The 24,315-nt window shown below is 38.1% G+C and overlaps 1 protein-coding gene across 2 annotated transcripts in view; it reads left to right on the top strand.

The window, feature by feature from the left end:
* Positions 1 to 24,315, top strand: part of TMEM167A (transmembrane protein 167A) — a 45,017-nt gene that overhangs the window by 7,521 nt on the left and 13,181 nt on the right. The gene's annotated exons all lie outside the window — the stretch shown is intronic.

Here is a 24,315-nt window from a genome sequence, read left to right on the forward strand (position 1 = left end):
CAAAGGCAAATAACCTTATGAATCTGCTGAGTGTGAAGAGAAAAGGCCATGGTACAGATGAATGGATTAGGAGGGAGACACCGAACACTAGGTTTACAGTTGGCAAAAACTCAGGCTTTGTTGTACGATAAGTATCATTATGTGTTACACAATGTCTGGGTACTGATTGCTTGCAGTGACATAAGCATAAGCAGTCCTTCAAAATCAAGTATAAATGTAACAGAAAAGCAATATGGAAAAATTCAGAAATGTCCAACTATTACTCTTTCTTGGGTGAAACTACTGATCAATAGTTGGGTTCCCCAACAAAATGTGAGAACAAGAGAATTTTAGAAAGCAGCAATTTAAAGAAATGAGAGCTATGCAAAATGCATTGCAGTCCTTCATTATATAGTTCATAAGTATAAAAAAAGAATTCCAGGCTGTTAATTAAGCCATAATTCTGGAAAATATTTTTCCATGCAGTGAATCTATAACAATAGCTGTTACACAGTCTCTCTCCCTCGCTGTCTTTATGAGAGACCCTTATCACCAGGTCTTCCCTGGATAGTCTCTGCCACCATTTGCTTCCAGTTGCCTCACAAGCCACTCTTAACCCACCTCTGGAAACTATGTATAAAATCATGTAATTTGTGCTAATGATAAGAGCATTTGCCCATCAAACCAGTATATATTTAACCAAGATAATCCTTTAAACCATGATCATGATTAGAAAGTGACATTACGTCAATATTACAAACAACTATTTTTCTCTTGGACAAATTCACCTCTTCCCAGAAATAGGCAAAGTTCAGTGCAAAAGAGTAACAGTAAAGTGTTCATTAAGACATCAGAACAAATCACCTTGTTTTTAAGATAACAACTCCACCTTAGTTTCAAGTGCATCAGTGTACTAACCTAAAGGATTGTTACCTGTAAACAGTTTACACAGCAAAAGTGCTGGGAGGAAGTCTTACAAGCAAAACCAGGTGCCGGCTATTAAAATGACTAAAATTATTAAAAAATGACTTAGTGATTTTAAATGATAACTGATCAAAAATCACGTTAGCTCCTTAGAATGGGAATTTAAGTTTAGAGGAAATACAGTGTCTTCTGAATATAGTCAACAAGCAACAAAGCCAGAGCCCATAGTTAAAGGTCTCCAGACCCTGCAGAAGGAGTCTACTGTACTGCATGGATATCTGCCCATGCCACAGAGTTTAGTCCAAATTTCTGGGCGTTGATAAAGCTCTAGGTAAAGTGAGTAGCCAGGGTTCATACCCTGCTTGCCTTCATTTATTTGCAAGTTTTTCCATTTTGTCCTTCTTAGTCTTATCTATTTGCATGATCAGAATATTTTTTTCATAACAGAATTTGCACTTTTCCTTCAGACTACTTTCTCTTATCATTTATCAAGGAGATGTGAAGCATTTACATCAATTTTCTTAAGTCTACTGTTTGTCGTAGTTACATGCATGCTTCCTCTTTGTAATAGCTGTGACACTTTTGTTGCTTCGTATTTAGATGTGAGATGTCTAAGCTCAAAATAAGCAGCACAAATAGAACAAATACACTGTCGGTCCTATTGACAATGATACGAAAATAGGCACAAATGACCACCAGTGTTGCCAGTGGCAGACAGTAGAAGTAAAAAAGAAAACGTTAATATTCCTGTATGTTATTAGAAATATTTTCTATCATATTTGACTTACTCTTGAGGAAATGGGATGTTGTGTTTGCACATCCACATACTGTCTTAACATTTATCCCTGTGTTTCCATGTTTTTCATTTTAAGAGATAATAGTGGTGCATATGAATTTACAATAGAAACTAGTTAGGAAATGCTGACCTGACCTAGATTTGTAAATGATAAAATGCTGACCTACTTTTCCAGTGCTGTATAATTTCTATCACAATTAGGTCAGAAATATCATTTCTGGGTTTCATTTCACTTCCAGAGAGGGATCAAGAACTTTAGTTTTGCATGAAAGCAATAGATATTGAAATTAGTAAAATAGTGTTTAGAGTTTTAAAAATTTAAGTTTGATTCTCAGTTAAACTGTAAGAATTAATATGTCAATAAAAATGTATTCCCCATGTAGGAGGCAGTCAACATTTGAAGCTCCCAGACAGTGTTATGCATAAAGAAGGCCCTTAATCAATAGACTGGCTAAAATAATTTGTGTTGATAATCCTAAAAATAAATAAGCTCCATGGAATTCAAGAGATCCAGGACTAATGAACATGCTGGAGGCTTAGCCAAAGTCTTTTCTGTAGGATAAGTACAGTTAGCAAGCAACTAGTCATTTAGCAGTCTTGGACAGAGCACTGTTTAGCATATTAATATGTGTATTTTTTTTTAGCGTTTTTCATTGTTTCTTTCTTTGTACTATTCTAGTGCCTGAATCTTTTCCCCTTTTTTACTTCTGTTCCTAATGCTTTGGGTTTTTTGGTTTTTTTTTTAACTTAGAAGTATTTTTATTTATGTATCTAAAAACAGAACTCGTATGTTTAAGTCTTGCCTTATATCCATACTTAGTATAGTTTTAACATTCAGGAATGACTCCAGAAATAACAAATTATATCTTTATGGATAAAATGATAGAAATTGAACATGAAATAAATACTCCTAACTTTTCAAATCAACTTGAGAATAGAGAGTTTTAAAGAGACATGTCAACATTAGAGGTAATTTCATTTTGGATGCTAACCTTTGCATTGATGAGTCTCTATCCTTTATTGATAAACGTTCAATCTAATGTGACCAAATGAAAGTCTGGGTTATTTTTATTCTTTCAGTGGCCTAATAAATTGCCATCTACTTCAGAGTAATTATGCAAAGTGACTGATTCATCAAGTTTATTGCCTTCTAGTTTGATAAATTTAGCATTCAGTGCAGTGATTTGCAGCACATCAGAAGCTCTGGTTAGCTGTAAGTAGTATGATGGGTCTGGAGTATGAAGGGATACTAAAAAGGGGCCTTTGAGGGGAAAAAAAAGTTGAGATATTCATTACCAGTTTTAGAAGAACAAGCACAACTCTGATAATAATGGACAGGGTGGGACTCCTATATTCCAGGACCCCAAAGGTTACCATTCTGATTGTATCTGAGGTTATGCTCCAGAAGTTGCTACAGGCAGCCCTGAGTCTAGGGAATGTTACTGGATACCTCTTTATAAAAAAGAATTGTTTGTAGCTGTGGTGGACAGAATGCAATTCTCCCCAACCCCCTTTAAAAAAAAAAAAAATGAATATGTTATCTTAGGTGACACAAGGGACTTTGCATGTGTGATTAAGAGTTTTGGAATGGGAAGATTATTTCTTGAATTACAAGGAGACAGGGCAGTTTAATCACAAGAATCCTTGTGAGAGGGAAGCAAGAGGGTCATGATCACAAAAAATGTTGTCAAGGTCAGAGTGATGAGTGGCTCACTAAGCCAAGGAATCAGGCAGCCTTTAGAAACTTGAAAAGGCAAGAAAACAGATTATTTCCTCAAGCCTCTAGAAGGAGCAAGTTCTATTGTAGTTTGTAACTTTTGTAACTCCTTAGTTCCAGTGTGTGTTATTTAATGTTTAATAGTGAGCTAAATTTATTAGACTGAATAGTACGCCACTGTATATCTCCCTGGCATTGTCACAGGATGTCTTTGATGAAAATTAGATAAACCGTAGACTTGAGGGTCTAGAACTTTCTGCCAGCCAATTTGCCTGCTGCCTCAGGCATCCAGACTCATGAGGATATCTCTCTTACAAATGAAGTGGACTCAGAAGAACACACACTGTCCCGTATGCAAGCACCTCAAGGATGACTGCTCAGTAGAATTTCTCTGTGTTCTGGTTAGTGATACAAGATTTGGATGCTGAGAAGAAATTACCTCAGACCTTTATTTTACCCTATAGCCCTGGCCCTTAGCACAAACATATGTTTCTTTCTGAATTTTGCAAAATGCCATTGATAAGTAAATACAAATGCAAAGCTGTGTATGGAGGTTTCTCTTAAATAGTTAAGAAAACATTCAGCAGTCTAACCTACATTTTTTTAATAACATGCATTGTTAATTTGGCATCTAAGTGTGCTCTTGCATTTGTTAAAATGTTTATTTGCAGTTGTGTTCACTTTCTTGTTCATTCAGTATTTTTTCAGTGACTGCTGTGTACTATTTTATTTAATAAGCGCAGGAGATTGATAAGAACCTCCATAAAATAGAGGAAACAGTTATAAGGCAATCTGGCGGGTGACAGGTATATGTGTAACATGTAAATGTACAAAGATCCAGCCTCTGCTTGGTGTGGAGAGTGGGGTGGGCACAGGGAGGACTTCACAGAGGAGATGACTCTTGAGACCAGAAGCTTGAAAAAAAACGTATAGCATGTACATAAACATAGTGTACCTTGAAAAACGCATGATTTAAAGGATCTGGAAAAAAAAGAACACAGTAAGTGAGTTATACTTCCCTTTTTACCTTTTTTTTAAATCATATTTCCCTCTATTTTGTGATTAAATATGCTTGCTTTCTTCTTAGCATCCTCCCTTCCCTTCAGTAACACTTTCCTATTGAAAACCTCAATTACTTATCTACACTACAGTAACATCTGTTTCCTTTAACTTTGAGACTAAAATTTTGTATCAGCTGACAACAGATGCTAAGCCTTAAGAGGAGTGCTTAGGTAGGCTAGGCAGTGGTAGACTAACGTCTGCGAGTTTGAAACGCTCTTGACCAGAGTCTGCTGCTGCTTCTAAGTCACTTCAGTCGTGTCTGACTCTGTGCGACCCCATAGACGGCAGCCCACCAGGCTCCCCTGTCTCTGGGATTCTCCAGGCAAGAACACTGGAGTGGGGTGCCATTGCCTTCTCCGGACCAGAGTCTAAGTACATCTAAAAGACTTTACCACCTTAGATTATTTGTTTAAATTTTAGGGTCTGTAAATCCCAGGAACAAAGTTGTATGTATCATATAGTACCTACTAGTAAGTGGTTTTCATTTGTAAATGATTTCACACACTAACATATGTATACACACCCCACTTCTTTAATGTTTAACGTTCTTGTATGTTTTTAAGTGCCTCTTGAAAATCTTTTATGATAAAAAATTTAAACATGTAAGGTAGAAAGAAGAATATAGTGAAGCCACATATACTCAACATTTCATCATCAACTCCACACCTCCCCCTACACACACACTGGGTTCTTTAGAAACCAATCCCAGACATATCATTTAAGTACATTTCTTTAATAAGACATTCAGGGAATAAAGTATAGATTGCAAAATCATGAACTTAGATACTCTATTAGGAAGATAATAAACCTTTGCAAATTTCTTTTCCATCCACTTTACTAAGTAAATCCTTTGCTTGGTACATTAAGTCTGCTCATTATTCCCTGAACATGCAAATTCCTGATTCTTTGGGGATGTTTCCCATGCTTTTGTCTCTTCTGGAGCCTGCTCTGTATTCTTTGCCATTTGATTGTGCCCTTTCAGGCTTGACTCAATTCCTTGAAGCCTCTCCTGACTTTTCTTTGTGAAAATGGCTTTTTTTTTTTTTTTTTGGTCAGCATTGCTCAGTTGTTATTTACATATGTTAGAAGTTGCTATTTCGTTTTTAAAATGTATGTCCTATTCTCTTTCATTTATAACCGATCTATGCCTTACTTATCTCATGTATAAAATTAGGATATTAATAACATCTACATCAAATATGAGGATGAATAAGATCATCCAAAACAAGAATTTAGTGAATATCAGTGAATTCTTGTTCTTAGCTATTAACAGGAAGGGAACCATGCTATGTACTTTCTTTTTAATTTTTATTTTATAGTGGGGTGTAGTTGGTTTACAATGTTGTATTAATTTCAGGTGTACAGCAAAGTGATTCAGTTATACATGTACATATTTCCATTCTTCTGCAGATACTTTTTTATGTAGGTTATTATAGAATACAGGGTAGAGTTCATTGTACTAAACAGTAGGTCCTTGTTGATTATTTTATGTTTATATTAATCCTAAGCTCCTAAATTATCCCTTGTCCCAGTCTTTCCCCTTTGGTAGCCATAAGTTTGTTCTCAAAGTCTGTGAATCTGCTTCTGGTTTGTAAGTTACTTTGTATCATTTTCGTAGATTCCACATACAAGTGATATCATACACTGTTTGACTTTCTCTAACTTCATTTACTATGACAATCTGTAAGGCAATCCAAGTTGCTGCAAATTGCATTATTTCATTCTTTATATGGCTGAGTAACCAGTCCATTCTAAAGGAGATCAGCCCTGGGTGTTCTTTGGAAGGAATGATGCTAAAGCTGAAACTCCAGTACTTTGGCCACCTCATGTGAAGAGTTGACTCATCGGAAGAGACTCTGATGCTGGGAGGGATTGGGGGCAGGAGGAGAAGGGGACGACAGAGGATGAGATGGCTGGATGGCATCACCGACTCCATGGACATGAGTTTGAGTGAACTTGGGGAGATGGTGATGGACAGGGAGGCCTGGCATGCTGCGGTTCATGGGGTCACAAAGAGTCAGACACGACTGAGCAACTGAACTGAACTGAATATCGAAAAAGCAAGAGAGGTCCAGAAAAACATCTATTTCTGCTTTATTGACTATGCCAAAGCCTTTGACTGTGGATCACAATAAACTGTGCAAAATTCTGAAAGAGATGGGAATACAGACCACCTGACCTGCCTCTTGAGAAACCTATATGCAGGTCAGGAAGCAACAGTTAGAACTGGACATGGAACAACAGACTAGTTCCAAATAGGAAAAGGACTAAGTCAAGGCTGTATATCGTCACCCTGCTTATTTAACTTATATGCAGAGTACATCATGAGAAACACTGGGCTGGAAGAAGCACAAGCTGGAATCAAGATTGCTGGGAGAAATATCAATAACCTCAGATATGCAGATGATACCACCCTTATGACAGAAAGTGAAGAGGAACTAAAAAGCCTCTTGATGAAAGTGAAAGAGAAGAGTGAAAAAGTTGGCTTAAAATTCAACATTCAGAAAACGAAGATCATGGCATCTGGTCCCATTACTTTATGGGAAATAATGGGGAAACAGTGGAAACAGTGTCAGACTTTATTTTTTTGGGCTCCAAAATCACTGCAGATGGTGACTGCAGCCATGAAATTAAAAGACACTTACTCCTTGGAAGAAAAGTTATGACCAACCTAGATAGCATATTCAAAAGCAGAGACGTTACTTTACCAACAAAGGTCCGTCTAATCAAGGCTATGGTTTTTCCAGTGGTCATGTATGGATATGAGAGTTGGACTGTGAAGAAAGCTGAGTGCCAAAGAATTGATGCTTTTGAATGTGGTGTTGGAGAAGACTCTTGAGAGTCCCTTGGACTGCAAGGAGATCCAACCAGTCCATTCTGAAGGAGATCAGCCCTGGGATTTCTTTGGAAGGAATGATGCTGAAGCTGAAACTCCAGTACTTTGGCCACCTCATGCGAAGAGTTGACTCATTGGAAAAGACTCTGATGCTGGGAGGGATTGGGGGCAGCAGGAGAAGGGGACGAGAGAGGATGAGATGGCTGGATGGCATCACCAACTCGATGGCCTGAGTCTGAGTGAACTCCGGGAGTTGGTGATGGACAGGGAGGCCTGGCGTGCTGCGATTCCTGGGTCTCGAAGAGTCGGACACGACTGAGCGACTGAACTGAACTGAACTGAATATTCCATTGTGCATATGTACTCACCGTCTTTATTCATTTCTTTGTCAGTGGACATTTAAATTGTTTTCCTGTCTTGGCTATTATAAATAGTGGGGCGATGAACACTGGAATGTATAGGTTTTCTCCAGATACGTGCTCAGGAATGGGATTACTGCATCATATGATCGTTCTATTTTTAGTTTTTTAAGGAAGCTCCTCACTATTCTCCATAGTGTCTGTTCCAGTTTACATTCCCACCAATAGTGTAAGAATGTACAGTATTTTCTCCACATCCTCTCCAGTATTTATTGTTTGTAAACTTTTTTATAATGGCCATTTTGACCATGTGAGGAGACCTCACTAGCTTTGATTTATTTTTTCAAATAATTAGTAATGTTGGGTATCCTTCGTGTGCTTTTTGGCCATCTGTATGTCTTCTTTGGAGAAATGTCTGTTTAGATATTCTGCCCATTTTTTTATTGCATTGTTTGTTTTTTATATTGAACTGTGTGAGCTGTTTGTATATTTTGGAGATTAAGCCCTTGTTGGTCACTTTGTTTGCAGATATTTTCTCCCATTCTGTGCATTGTTTTTTGTTTTGTTTTTTTTCTTTGCTATGAGAAAGCTTTCAGTTGTAATTAGGCCCCACTTGTTTGTTTTTTCATTACTTTACTATAGGATCAGGATCCAAAAAGACACTGTTGCAATTTATGGCAGAGTGTTCTGCCTGTGTTTTCCTCTAGGAGTTTGATTGTATCCAGTCTTAAATTTAGATCTTTAAACCATTTGAGTTTATTTTTGTTTATGGTATTCTAATATCATTCTTTTACTTGTAGCTGTCCATCTTTCCCAGCACCACTTACTGAAGGGACTGTCTTTTCTGCATTGTGTATTCTTGGCTCCTTTGTCATAGATTAATTGACCATAGGTGCACTGGTATATTTCTTGGCTTTCTAGCCTATTCCTTTGATCTGTATTTCTGGTTTTATGCCAGTAACAAGTTTTGATTTCTACAGATTTGTAGTATAGTCTGAAGTCACAGAATGTGATTCGTCCACTTCTGTTTCTCTTTCCATGATTGTTTTTGGCTACTCAGGGTCCTTTAAGTTTCCATACAAATTATAAAATTTTGTGTTCTAGTTCTGTGAAAAATGCCATTCATAAGTTGATAGGGATTGCATTGAATATGTAGATTGACTTGTGTAGGATAGTCAGAGTGCATATATTTTGTATCCTTAAGTTGGTTTATTGCTAAATATTTTGTTCTTTTTGATGCAATGGTAAAAGGAATTGTTTGTTTATTTCCCTTTTTGATCTTTCACTGTTGGTGTATCTAAATGAAAGAAGTTGTTGTGTATTAATTCTTTATCCTGCAACCTTATTGAATTCATTGATGATCTCTAGTACCTTTCTTATAGCATCTTTGTGATTTTCTATGTATAATACCATGTCATCTGCAAACAGTAACACATCACACATTTTCCAGTTTGGATTCCTTTTTTTCCTCTGATTGTCATGGCTAGGACTTCCAAAACTATGTTTAATAAAAGTGGTAAGACTGGACTTCTTGTCTTGTTCCTGATCTTGGAGGAAATGCTTTCAGCATTTCACCATTGAATATAATGTTACCTGTAGGTTTGACATATATGTCCTTTATTATGTTGAGGTATTTTCCCTCTATGTCCACTTTCTGGGGAGTTTTTATCAGAAATAGATGTATAATTTGTTGAAAGCTTTTTGTGCACCTATTACATGATCATATGGTTTTTATTCTTCAGCTTGTTAGTGTCACACTAATTTGGGAATATTTAAAATTCCTTGCATCCTTGAAATCCACTTGATCACAGTGTATGATCCATTTAATGTGTTGTTGAATTTGGTTTACTAGTTTTTTGTTGAGGATTTTTGAGGCTGTGCATGAAGGATAATGGCCTATAATTGTGTGTGTGCGTGTGTGTGCGTGTGTGTGTGTGTGTGTGTGTATGTATGGTATCTTTGTCTTGTTCTGGTATCAGAGTGAGTGAAAGTGAAGGTCACTGTCCGACTCTTTGCGACCCCATGGACTATGCAGTTCATGGAAGTCTCCAGGCCAGAATACTGGAGTGGGTAGCCTTTCCCTTCTCCAGGGGATCTTCCCAACCCAGGCATCAAACCCAGGTTGCCCACATTGCAGGTGGACTCTTTAGCAGCTGAGCCACAAGGGAAGCCCAAAAATACTGGAGTGAGTACCTTATCCTTTCTCCAGTGGATCTTCCCAGCCCAGGAACTGAACTGGGGTCTCCTGCATTGCAGATGGATTCTTTACCAACTAAGCTATCAGGGAAGCCTATCAGGGTAATGGTGACCTCATGGAATGAGTTTGGGAGGATACTTTCCTCTGCAATATTTCAGAATAGTTTCAGAAGGATAGGTGTTAACTCTTCTGTAAATGTTTGATAAAATTTGCCTATGAAGCCATCTGGTCCTGGACTTTTGTTTATTGGGAGTTTTTAAAACAGTTTCAATTTCATTACTTGTGTTTGGTCTGTTCATGTTTTCTATTACGTTTCTCCCTAGTTCAGTCTTGGAGGGTTGTATCTTTTTTAAGTTTTTGTCCTCTTCTTCCAGGTTGTCCATTTTATTGGTATATAGTTGCTCATAGTAGTCTCTTATGATCCCTTGTATTCAGCCTTCTTTATGGTCCATCTCTCACATTTCTACATGACTACTGGAAAAACAAAGTGATGTCTGCTTTTTAATAAGCCATCTAGGTTTGTCAGAGCTAGGTAAAAGCAGTGACAGATTTCCTCTTCTTGCACTCTAAAATCACTGTGGATGGTGACTGCAGCCATGAAATCAGAAGATGATCGCTTCTTGGCAGGAACGTTATGACAAACCTAGACAGTGTGCTGGAAAGCGTCAGAGGATGAGATGGCTGGATGGCATCATTGATGCAGTAGACATGAACTTGGACAAACTCTGGGAGATGGTGAAGGACGCGGAGGCCTGGTGTGCTGCAGCCCATGAGGTCATGGAGAGTTGGACACGACTGGGCAACTGAATCAAAAGAACTAGGTTTGTCATAGCTTTTCTTCCAAGGAGCAAGCATCTTTTTAATTTTGTGGCTGCAGTCACCATACACTGTGGTTTTGGAGCCCAAGAAAATGAAATCTGTCACTGTTCCCACTTTTTCCCCATCTATTTGCCATTAAATGATGGGACTGTATGCCATGATCTTAGTTTTTTACATGTTGAGTTTTAAGCCAGCTTTTTTATTCTCTTTCACCTTCATCAAGAGGCTCTAGTTCTTCTTCACTTTCTGCTATTAGTGTGACATCATTTTCAAATCTGATGTGTTCTCCCGGCAATCTTGATTCCAGCTTGTTCTTCATCTGCCCCAAATTTCACATGATGTGAACATTTCACATTTCCCTGTCCTTCACTGTCTCCCAGAGTTTGCTTAAATTCATGTCCATTGAGTCAGTGATGCTATCTTAACCATCTCATCCTCTGATGCCCTCTTCTCCTTTGCCAGCATCAGGGTTTTTTCCAATGAGTCAGCTCTTTGCATCAGGTAGCCAAAGTATTGGAGCTTCAGCATCAGTCCTTTCAATGAATATTCAGGGTTGATTTCCTTCCAGATTGACTGGTTTTATCTCCTTAAAATCCATAGGACTTTCAAAAGTCTTCTCCAGCACCACAATTCAGAAACATCAATTCATGTGAATGTATGGCAAAACCACCACAATATTGTAAAGTAATTACCTCCAATTAAAATAAAAAGAAAAAAAAAAGCATCAGTTCTTTGGCATTTTCTTTATGGCCCAACTCTCACATCCTTACATGACTACTGGAAAAATCATAGCTTTGACTATACAAGCCTTTGTTTGCAAAATGATGTCTCTGCTTTTTAATACAATATCTAGGTTTGTAATAGCTTTCCTTCCAAGGAGCAAGTGTCTTTTAATTTCTTGGCTGCAGTCACCATCTGCAGTGATTTTGGAACCCAAGAAGATAAAATCTGTTGCTGCTTCCACTTTTTCCCCTTCTCTTTGCCATTAAGTGATGGGCTGGATGCCATAACCATAGTTTTTTTGAATACTGAGTTTTAAGCTAGCTTTTTTACTCTCCTCAAGAGGCTCTTAAGTTCCTCTTCACTTTTTGCCATTAGAGGGATATTATCTGAATATCTGAGGTTGTTGATATTTCTTCTGGCAGTCTTGATTCCAGCTTGTCATTCATCCAGCCTGGTATGTCACATGATGTAGTCTGCATGTAAGTTAAATAAACAGAGTGATATTGTATAGCCTTTTCATACTGCTTTCTCAGTTTTGAACCAGTCAGTTGTTCTGTGTAGAATTCTACCTGTTGCTTATTGTCCTGCATGCAGGTGTTTCAGGAGACAGCTAAGGTGGTCTGGTATTCTCACCTCCTTAAGAAGTTTCCAGTTTGTTGTGATCCACACAGTCAAAGACTTTAGCGTAGTCAATGAAATAGAAGTAGATGATTTTCTGGAATTCCCTTACTTTTTTTATGATTCAACAAATTTTGGCAGTTTGATTTCTGGTTCCTCTGCCTTTTCTAAACTCAGCTTGTACATCTGGAAATTCTTGGTTCACATACTGCTGAAGTCCAGCTTGAAGAATTTTGAGCATTACCTTGCTAGCATGTGAAATGAGTGCAATTATATCATAGTTTGAACATTCTTTGGCATTACCTTTCTTTGGAATTGGAATGAAAACTGACTTTTTCCAGTCCTGTGGCCAGTGCTGACTTTCCAAATGTGCTGACACATTGAGTGCAGCACTTTAACAGTATCATCTTTTAGGATTTGAAATAGCTCAGCTGGAATTCCATCACCTCCACTAGCTTTGTTCATAGTTAGGTTTTCTGAGGCCCACTTGACTTTACTCTCTAGAATGTCTGGCTCTAGGTCAGTGACCATACCATTGTGGTTATCTGGGTTATTAAGACCTTTTTAATATAGTTCTTCTGTACATTCTTGCCACCTCTTAATCTCTTATGCTTCTTTTTTTGTCCTTACCATTCTTCTCCTTTATTGAGCCCATCCTTGCATGAAATGTTCCCTTGATATCTCTAATATTCTTGAAGAGGTCTCCAGTCTTTCCCATTCTTCCTCTATTTCTTTGCATTGTTCACTTAAGAAGGCTTTCTTATCTCTCCTTGCTATTCTGGAACTCTGCATTCAGTTGTGTATATCTTTCCCTTTCTCCTTGCCTTTTGCTTCTCTTCTTTTCTCAGCTATTTGTAATCCTCAGATAATCACTTTGTCTTCTTGCATTTCTCTTTATTGGGGGTAGTTTTAATCATCACCTTCTGTACAATGTTATGAACTTCCATCCATAGCTCTTCAGGCACTCTGTCTACCAGATCTAATGCCTTGGATGTATTTGCCACCTCCACTGTGTAATCGTAAAGGATTTGATCTAGGTCATACCTGAATGGTCTAGTGGTTTTCCCTACTTTCTTCAATTTGAGCTTGAATTTTGCAATAAGGAGCTGATGATCTGAGCCATGGTCAGCTTCAGGTCTTAATTTTGCTGACTATATAGAGCTTCTCCATCTTCAGCCACAAAGAATATAATCAGTCTGATTTTGGTATTGACCATCTAGTGCCGTCCATGTGTAGAATTGTCTCATGTTGTTGGAAGACGGTGTTTGCTATCAACAGTGTGTTTTCTTGGCAAAACTCTGTTAGCCTTTGCACTGCTTCATTTTGTACTCCAAGGCCAAACTTGCATCTTACTCCGGGTATCTCTTGATTCCCTACTTTGCGTTCCAGTCCTCTATCATGAAAAGGACATCTTTCATTGGTGTTAGTTCTAGGAGGTCTTGTAGGTCATCATAGAATCGTTCAAGTGCAGTGAATATGTGCCCATAGTTTCCTGTATGAAAATAGCTATTAAAACAGTAATTACAAATCAGTTTTGCTTTATTCAGCCCATAATAGTAACACTTCAAAAGTTTGAGAAATTCAGCAAAGTTGAGAATTAGGTTAAAAACGTTTGAGAGAGAGCACTGCATTATCTCCTCTTCCTTGCATAAAGTCTTAACCTAGTACAGATATACTTATTGTGAGTCTTGTTTCCTGTTTTTCCCATCCCTTAGCATTGTAGAGGAGGATTTTTTGTCCTTAAAATATTGGCAAATAGCATGTATAGTTTTCTTAATGTTTTGAATAGTTTGTAAATTAAATCATTAAAAATGTGTAAAAGATTAAAAAAGTATTATGACAGTTTCTGAAAGATGTAATTCTTTTTTTAGGAATCTCCTGGTTATTCTTCCTATTTTTCTATATGTACTTCAAAATCAGTTGTCAACTTCAAAAATAACATGTTGCTGTTGGGTTCACTTTAAATTTACAGATTAGCTTTACGGTGCTGCTATAAAAACCTGGTATCCCACCCATTCAACTTCCGTGTGCTTTAGTATGTTTTAAGGCTTTGTCAATTTTGGTCTTTAATGCCAATATTACAGATTTCTTAGTAAGATTGTTCCTATATGTTGAATATTTTAGCTTTTTGTTCTAGTTGCTATTATAAATGGAGTCCTTTTTCTACTGGTTGATATTATAATTATGCAGTCTATCAATTTAAATATTATGATCCTATCCACCTTACTCAGTTTTAATTTCCTTATGATCTATAGTCATTTTTTCTATATTCTTTTGGGCTTTTTAGGGTAGCACTTATTTTCAAGCAACAATTTAATCTTAGTATCTTTTTAATAATTCTTATTTGTCTAACTCCTCACTTTACAAGAAGTACTTTCTACTTAATTGAGAATGGTTTGATTTACAATATTTTGTCAGTTTCATCTGTTCAGCAAAGGGATTCAGATCTTCTTTTTTTTTGGATACTTTTCCCATTATATGTTATTATAAAATATTGAATATAATTCCCTATGCTATACAGTAAATTCTTATGACTTATCTATTTATGTATGATAATGTATATCTGCTAATCCTATACTCCTTATTTATCCCTCCCCCCTCCCCTGGTCCATAAGTTTGAGTTCTGTGTCCTTGAGTTTTTTCTGTTTTGTATATAGATTCATTTTTATTATGTTTTGGATTACGTGTATGAGTGATATCATATGATACTTGTCTTTCTCTGACTTAAACTTCGCTTAGTGTAGTGTTCTCTAGGTCTTTGTATTTTGCTGCAAATGGCAGTATTTCCCTCTTTTGTGGCTGAATAATTTTCCATTGTGTGTGTGTCACATCTTAAACCAATCCTCTGTTAGGCACTTGGATTGTTTTCACCACTTGGCTAATACACAGTGCTACTATGAACAGTGAGGTGCGTGTGTCTTTTGAGATTGGAGTGTTCATATTTTCCTGATATATGCCTAGGAGTAGGATTGCTGGATCACACGGTAGGTCTGTTTTTCCTTTTTAAAGGGGCCTTCATACTGTTTTCCATAGTGGCTGCACCAATTTACATTCCCAAAACAATGTAAGAGGGTACCCTCCTCTCCACACCCTCTCCAACATTTTTTACTTCTAGACTTTCTGATGACAGTTATCTGACCAGTGTGAGATGATACGTGACACGTCATTGTGCTTTGATTTGCATCTCTCTAATAATTAACCTTGTTAAGCATTTTTTAATGTACCTAATGGCCATCTGAATGTCTTATTTGGAGAGAAGCCTGTTTAGCATTTTTTTAATTGGGTGGTGTGGTTTTTCACTTGAATCATACAAGCTGTTTGTATATTTTTTATATTAACCTCTTGTAGGTCTCACCCATTGCAAATATTTTCTCCCATTCCATAGGTTGTCTTTTTGTTTTATTGATAGTTTTCCTTAGCTGTGCAAAAACAAAATGACTAAGTCCCATTTGCTTGTTTTGCTTTTATTTCTTTTGCCTTGCGACTGCTGCTGCTAAGTCACTTCAGTCGTGTCTGACTCTGTGCGACCCCATAGACGGCAGCCCACCAGGCTCCCCCGTCCCTGGGATTCTCCAGCCAAGAACACTGGAGTGGGTTGCCATTTCCTTCTCCAATGCATGAAGGTGAAAAGTGAAAGTGAAGTCGCTCAGTCGTGCCCAACTCCCAGCGACCCCATGGACTGCAGCCCACCAGACTCCTCCGTCCATGGGAATTTCCAGGCAAGAGTACTGGAGTGGCGTGCCATTGCCTTCTCCATTGCCTTGCGAAACTCATCTTAAAAAAAAAAAAATACTGCTACAATTTATGTCTGAGAATATTTTGCCTGGGTTCTCTTTCTATGGTGTCATGTCTTATTTATATTTATATTTAGGTCTTTAATCCACTTTGAGTTTATTTTTGTCTATTGTGTGAGGGAGTGTTCAATTTCAGTTTCATTGATTTTTGTATAGCTGTTCAGCATTCCCAACAACACTTGTTGAAGAGATTGTCTTTTCTCCATTATGTATTCTCACTTCCTTTGTCATCAGTAAATTGGCCTTGGGTGTATGGGCTTATTACAGGGCTCTCTATTCTGTCCATTGATCAAATGTTTATTTTTTGTCCTGGTAGGATGCTGTTTTGATTATTGTAGCTTTGTGTATTCTTGTCTGAAGTCTGAAAGTGTTTATTTAGGCTTCCAGCCTTGTGCTTTGTCCTTTGTCCTCAGGATTGCTCTGGAAATTCTGAGTCTTATGTGGTTCATTGTAAATTTTAAGGTTATTGTTACTAGTTCTGTGAAAACTGTCACAGGTGTTTTGATATGGATCACTTTAAATCTATAGATTGCTTTAAGTAGTATGGCTATTTTAACAGTGTTAATTCTTCCAGTCCAAGAGCATGTGATATCTTTCCATTTCTTTGAGTTATCTTTAGTTTCCTTTAGCAGTGTTTTATAGTCTTCAGCATATAAGTTTTTCAGCAACTCAGATAAATTTATTCCTGGGCTTTATTTGGGGGAGGGAGGATGCAATTTTAAACAGGATTGTTTTTTACTTTTTCTGATAGTTCATTGTTAGTGTAAATAAATGCAATACTTCTTCCCTTCCATTTTGGATGCTCTTTATTTCTTTTCTTTGTCTGATTGCTGTAAGTAGGGTTTTCAGCACTGTTGAATAGAATTGATAATGGAGAAAAGACAATCTCTTTAACAAGTGCTGCTGGGAAAACTGGTCAACCACTTGTAAAAGAATGAAACTAGAACACTTTCTAACACCATACACAAAAATAAACTCAAAATGGATTAAAGATCTAAACATAAGACCAGAAACTATAAAACTCCTAGAGGAAAACATAGGCAAAACACTCTCTGACATAAATCACAGCAGGATCCTCTATGACCCACCTCCCAGAATATTGGAAATAAAAGCAAAAATAAACAAGTGGGACCTAATTAAACTTACGAGCTTTTGCACAATAAAGGAAACTATAAGCAAGGTGAAAAGACAGCCTTCAGAATGAGAGAAAATAATAGCAAATGAAGCAACTGAGAAAGAATTAATCTCAAAAATATACAAGCAACTCCTACAGCTCAATTCCAGAAAAATAAACAACCCAATCAAAAAATGGGCCAAAGAACTAAACAGACATTTCTCCAAAGAAGACATACAGATGGCTAACAAACACATGAAAAGATGTTCAACATCACTATCAGAGAAATGCAAATCAAAACCACAATGAGGTACCATTTCACGCCAGTCAGAATGGCTACTGTCCAAAAGTCTACAAACAGTAAATGCTGGAGAGAGGGTGTGGAGAAAAGGGAACCCTCTTCACACTGTTGGTGGGAATGCAAACTAGTACAGCCACTATGGAGAACAGTGTGGAGATTCCTTTAAAAACTGGAAATAGAACTGCCATATGACCTAGCAATTCCACTATTGGGCATACACACCGAGGAAACCAGAATTGAAAGAGACACGTGTACCCCAGTGTTCATCACAGCACTGTTTATATTAGCCGGGACATGGAAGCAACCTAGATGTCCATCAGCAGATGAATGGATAAGAAGGCTGTGGTACATATACACAATGGAGTATTACTCAGCCATTAAAAAGAATACATGTGAATTGGTTCTAATGAGGTGGATGAAACTGGAGCCTATTATACAGAGTGAAGTAAGCCAGAAAGAAAAACATCAATACAGTATACTAACACATATATATGGAATTTAGAAAGATGGTGACAATGACCCTATATGCGAGACAGCAAAAGAGACACAGATGTATAGAGTGTTTTGGACTCTGTGGGAGGCAGGGGGGGGATGATTTGGGAGAATGGCATTGAAACATGTATATTATCATACGTGAAATGGATCGCCAGTCGAGGTTCGATGCATGAGACAGGGTGCTCGGGGCTGGTGCAGATCCAGAGGGATGGGATGGGAAGGGAGGTGGGAGGGAGGTTTAGGATGGGGGACACATGTACACCCAGGGCGGACTCATGTCAATGTATTGCAAAACCACTACAATATTGTAAGGTAATTAGCCTCCAATTAAAATAAATAAATTTATATTAAAAAAAAAAGAATTGGTAAGAGTGAGCATTCTTCCCTTGTTCCTGAATTTAGTAGGAAGGCTTTCAGCTTCTCAGCCTTGAGAATTGTTGCCTGTGAGTTTGTCTTAAATATCTTTTATTGTGTTGAGATGTTTCCTCTATATCTAGTTTTCTAGTTTTTATTGTGGAAGGATGTTGCATTTTGTTTGAATTCATTTTCTATGTTTATTGAGGTGATCATGTGCTTTTTATTCTTCAGTTTGCTCACATTGAGTGATTTGTAGATATTGAGAAACCTTTGTATCCTTGGGATAAATCCCACTTGATCATGGTGTTCCTTTTAATGTATTATTTGATTCAGTTTGCTAATATTTTGAGTATTTTTTATCTATATTCATCAAAGATATTGGCTTGTTATTTTCTTTGTCATGTCTTTGTTTGGCTTTGGTATCAAGGTAATAGTGGTGTCATGGAATGAATTTGGTAGCATTCTGTCCTTTTCAACTTTTGGACTAATTTGAGAAGCGTAGATTTAAGTGCTTCCTTGTATGTTTGGTAGAATTCCACAGTGAAGCTGCCCAGTCCTGGACTTTTGTTTGCAAATAGTATTTTTATTACAGGTTTTCTTTCACTTGATCAATCTGTTCAAGTTATGTTCACTCAATTTTGGCAGGCGTTCTGTTTCTATAAACATTTCTTCTGGGTTGTCCAATTTGTGGGCATATAATTGTTTATATTTTTATGATTTTCTTCTATTTCTGTGGTATCATTTGTTATTTCTTCTTTTTCATTTCTTATTTTGTTTATTTAGGCTCTCTCTCTTTTCTTGATAAAGCTGGCTAGATTTTGTAGATTCTGTTTGACTTGTCAAAAACCTTGCTCTTTATTTTACTGATCTTTTCTATTGCTTTTAATCTCTACTTTATTGCTTTCTGACCTTATTATTTCCTTCCTTTAGGTGGCATTGGGGTTTGTTTGTTCTTTTTCTGATTGTTTTAGGTGGTAATTAGGATGTTTGTTAGAGATTTTTCCTGTGTCTTGAGGAAGACCTGTGCTTCTGTGTACTTTCTTCTTAGAACTGTTTTTGCTGCATCCCATAGATTTTGTAAGGGTGTTTTTTCATTTGGGGGCTCCCCTGGTGGCTCAGGGGTAAAGAATCCACATGCCAATGCAGAAGACACTAGTTTGATCCTTGAATTGGGACGATCCTCTGGAGAAGAAAGTGGCAACCCACTCCAGTATTCTTGCCTGGAAAATCCCATGGACAGAGGTACCTGGCAGACTGCAGTCTGTGGGGTTGCAGAGTCAGACACAGCTTAGGGACTGAGCATACATGTTTTTGTTGTCATTTGTTTCATGGTATTTTTTTTTTCTTTTATTTCATCATTGTCCCATTTATATTCTTGTAGCATGTTGTTTAGTCTCCATAAGTTTGTTCTTTTCCTGTTTTTTTTTTTTTTTTTTTTTTTCCCGCTTGTGGTTGATGTCTACTTTCATACCATTGTGGTCAGAAAAGATGCTTAAGATACTTTCTGTGCTCTTAAATTTGTTAAGGCTTGTTTTGTGATCTTGTATGTGGTCTGTCCTAGAGAATGTTCCATGTGTGCTTATTTAAAAGAAAAAAAATATGTATTGTGATTTTTGGAGCTGTAGTGTCTTGTAGATATCAAGTCCAACTAGTCTGATGTGTCATTTAGGATATCTGTTTCTTTACTGATTTTCTGTCTGAAAGATCTGGTCATTGATGCATATATGTAATTAGTGTAAGACCTTCTGGCTGTTTTTAACCATTTATTATTATATAATGTCCTTCCTACCTTTCTTTATGGAGTTTAAGTCTCCTTTGTCTAATATGAATACTGCTACCACCAATTTCTTATCATTTCCGATTCCATGAAATATCTTTTTCCATCTACTAACTTTGAATCTGTGTGTTCTTAACCCAAAGTGAGTCTTTTGTAGGTTGCATATTGTAGTGTCTTATTTTTCGTCTAATCTGCCTCTCTGTGTCTTTTGATCAAGTCATTTAGTCCATTGACATTTAAAGTACTTACTGATGAATATGTACTTATTGCCATTTCAACCTTGTTTTCCAGTTACTTTTGTACTTCTTTGTTGATTTCTTCTTTTTGTTTTTTCTTTTGTGGTTTGTTGGTTTTCTTTTGTATTATGCTTGAGATCCCTTCTGTTTGATTTTTGTCAGTCTGTTGTATATTTTTGATTTGTGGTGAACCAGAAACTCCAATACTTTGGCCACCTGATGTGAAGAGCTGACTCATTTGAAAAGACCCTGATGCTGGGAAAGATTGAGGGCAGGAGGAGAAGGGGACGATAGAGGATGAGATGGTTGGATGGCATCACCAACTCGATGGACATGGGTTTGGGTGGACTCCGGGAGATGGTGATGGACAGGGAGGCCTGGCATGCTGTGGTTCATGGGGTCACAAAGAGTCAGACATGACTGAGCAATTGAACTAAACCAGGTGTTTAAGTATATTGACACATAACTATGTCTACTTGCATTTTGTCATTTCTTCTTACTTTTCAATCAATGTACTGGCTTAAGATAGAACTTCCCTGGTGGCTCAGGTGGTAACGCGTCTGCCTACAATGCGGGATACCCGGGTTCAATCCCTGGGTTGGAAAGATTCCCTGGAGAAGGAAATGGCAACCCACTCCAGTACTCTTGCCTGGAAAATCCCATGGACAGAGGAGCCTCGTTATGCTACAGTCCATGAGGCCACAAATAGTTGGACAAAGAGTGAAGTTGAGTGACTTTACTTACTTAATCCTTTTATATGCTTGCCTTTCCTATTGTAATTCCCCTTTTCCTATTAAGGCTTGCTTCTTTTCTCTTTAGAGAAACCCTTTCAATATTTCTTCTAGGGTAGGTTTAGAATTGTTGTATTCTTTTAATTTTTGCTTGTCTGAGAAATTCTTTATCTTTCTAGTCTAAATGATAATCTTGCAGGGTTTAATATGTTGTAGGTTTTTCTCTTTGAGAACTTTTTGAGTATATCATGCCACTCCCTTCTGGCCTACAGAGTTTCTGCAGAGAATTCAGCTGATAGCCTTATGGTGATTCTCTTGAATATGACTCTTTGGTTTTCTCTTGCTGCTTTTAGACTTCTGTCTTTGTCTTTAATTTTTGCTATTTTAACTATGATATATGTTGGTGTGGGTCTATTTGCTTTTATCTTTAAGGGGACCATCTGTGCTTCCTGTACCTGAATATCTGTTTCTTTCTTTTGGTTTGGGAAGTTTTTAGTCCTGATTTCCTCAGCTACATTTTCAGTCCCCTTTTATTTCTTTTCTTCTTGGACCCCTGAATTGTTAATGATACACCATATGGACTTCTCTGAAGGCTCAGTGGTAAAGAATCTACCTACTGGTGCAGGAGATGCAGGTTTGATCCCTGGATCAGGAACATTCACTGGAAAAAGAATTGGCAACCCAGTATTGTTACATGGGGAATCCCACGGACAGAGGAGCCTAGTGGGCTACAGCCCATGGGGATCAAAAGAGTTGATCATCACTTAGTGACTAAATCATAACAACAACAAAATGATACATCAGAGATCTCTTGTTTACATTTTTAGAATTTTTTCTTTAGCTGTTGTGATTGAGTGATTGCCATCATTCTATTCTCCAGATCACTTATTTGTTCTCTGTAATTTAGTCTGCTGTTGATTGCATCTATATTTGCTCTTATCTTAGCAAGTGTATTGTCTACCTTTGATTGGTTCATGTTTATAGTTGCTAGTTCCTTGTTACAATGATCTGAATTTCTATCAGTTATCTTTTTTAATTCCTATAACATTTTTCTTCCTTTTTGAACCCAGGGTCTGGGAGACTGGTGAGGGCTGTTTCATTTCTTTCAAGGGAATTTCTCTTGTTCTTTTAAATCTGAGTAGTTCCTCTGCTTTTTCATATTTCTTAACTTCATTCAGGCTCTATGAATTTAAGAGAAACAGTTCTCTACTATGGATTTGAAGATGTGTTTTTAATATGGGAGCACCCCTGTATAGTCTGTGTGAGTGCAATATTTTTGACAGCCACAGTTCTGCCCATAAGCAGCCCAAAATTGCTTCTCTTTTTCCATTGTGTTTGTCCCAGATATAGTGCTAAGCTGTAGGCTGTGGTGCAGAGTGGACTGGTTCTGGGGGCCAGGGTACTGTGGCTGCATGAATCAAGATGGTTGTGCTGTTTCCTGGGACCTTAACTGCCTCTGTGGCAGGCCTCTCTCAGGACCTGTCCACCTCAGATCCAGCTCCAAGCAGAGGTGGGAAGAGGGTGGACCTGGAGCACTGAGTACTCCTCCACAGGGGCTCTCTACTGGAGACATGCCTTTCTGTGCATATCGAAGTCCACCCGGTACCACTGCCAAAACCCAGACCCACCCACCAACTCCTTCCCCCTTTACCCCCACCTCCACTTTAGGGGTGCTTCAGACGGATCTCAGGTGGCTTCAGCCTGTAGCAGCTTGAAGCAGGGCCTGAGTTCCCACCCAGAGACTGAGGCCAGGTTGTGGCAGTGAGAACACCAATCCTAGCCATTAGACCAGTGGTCAGTGACAAGGCCCTGGCCCTTCAGCTTTGCAGAAGAGTACCCACAAAGTTAGAAAGTAGTGAAACAAGTAAAGTATTTGTTAAAGGGGGAAAAAAAAGAATACAGTATATGTGGATAGACACATGGGTAGACTCAGAGAGTTGCTGAGTCACGCCCTCATGGCAGTTTGAATTACTTTTATGGGGTAGTTTCTTCCAGCTTTCTTTTGGCCATTTTGATTTGCCTGGTTCACAGTCCATATTTGGTATATCTCTGGATCCTCCTATGTGTGAGGACACATCTCTTAGCCAAGACTTCTTCCAAAAAGGCATATGGGTAGAATATCCTTTGACATCACTCCCACTTTGACCTCCAGGGAGCCTTTCTGCAGGAATGTGGTCGAGGAGGTCTCATGACTCCCTGAATGAGAAATGAATGAGAAGCTGAATGAGAAATGTGTGGTCTGGGCAGGGCCCAGCCTCCTCCCTTATTTGTGCTGCTATTTTCATCTTGGAGTTTCAGTCCATAGGGAATGAATCTCTAGTTGCTTTACTCTGGTGGGTGCCCATCTTCCTCCTGCCTCGGGACTGTGGGCTCTGTGGCTAGACCTGGAACACCAGACCCTGAGAGCTGGCTCCTTGCAGCTGTTAATAGATGGAGTCCTCCTGCAGAGCGTATCTGTGAAGATTCACTGCTTAGCTGTAGCCCAACCTGATTCACACTTTGACTGGGAAGTGTGGTCAGCACCAGTCTCTCTCCACTCTGATTGTTAGCAAGCCAGCATGCATACATTCCTATCAAGTCTAGGCCCCTGAAACCCCTCTGTCTGTTCCAGCAGGCAAGGATGCTTCCCAAGCCTACCTGTGTAGACCCTTTCTCCTTTACACATGCCTACCAGAGGCATCTTGATGTCCCATCTTGATGCCTTTTTTCTTCCCTGTCCTACCTGGTTACATGGAGATCTTTCTTGCAGCTTTGGTTCTATAGGAGATCTTCTGCCCATTTCCAGTTGGTTTTCTGTGAGAATTATTCCACATGTAGATGTATTTTTGATGTGTTTTGTTGGTAGAGGTGAGTTTCACATCCTACTCCACCATCTTGATCCCCCTCAGGAAGTACTTCTGAGTCTACTAAGTAAATATATGTTGGCTACTGTGTAAGATATTTTAGCTACCTGTGTATAATAGAAAAGTTGTTCTTTATTGTATGTACAGTAGCATTCCTGTGTTTTTAAAAAATTGTTTTATTTACTCCATCATCTCTTATTGGGCTCCCACTGTGTGGCTGTCGGATACTTAGGTGCTCGAGATTCAGTTTGTCCCCTCTTTAGGGATGAGTATTATGATAAATGTGTAGCAGTTTTATTTAAGAACAGATTCTTGTGTTCAATTTTTTATCTTAAAGTATCAGCAGTGAATGAGCAAGTCCTTTTTCCACCAAAACCTAATTGACAACTATTAGTTAATGCATGGAACGTGACTACTTAAAGCATTCTTATTCTAAAAGAATTTCAGAATTGAAAAATCTTGAGCCAGCATTGAGTCTGTCTCCCCATTCTCCACCTAGTTTTACTGATGTGAAACAGAGATTTAGAGAGGGCAGTATTCAACTGAGGTTGCATAGCCAGCTTACTTGCAGAACTTGGAGACCGTATGTTCTGCCTAGTAGTCTGGGATCCTAGGACATCTGTATTAATTATTGGTT

Source organism: Bubalus bubalis, chromosome 9 (assembly GCF_019923935.1).
Source record: "Bubalus bubalis isolate 160015118507 breed Murrah chromosome 9, NDDB_SH_1, whole genome shotgun sequence".
Lineage (NCBI taxonomy): Eukaryota > Metazoa > Chordata > Mammalia > Artiodactyla > Bovidae > Bubalus > Bubalus bubalis.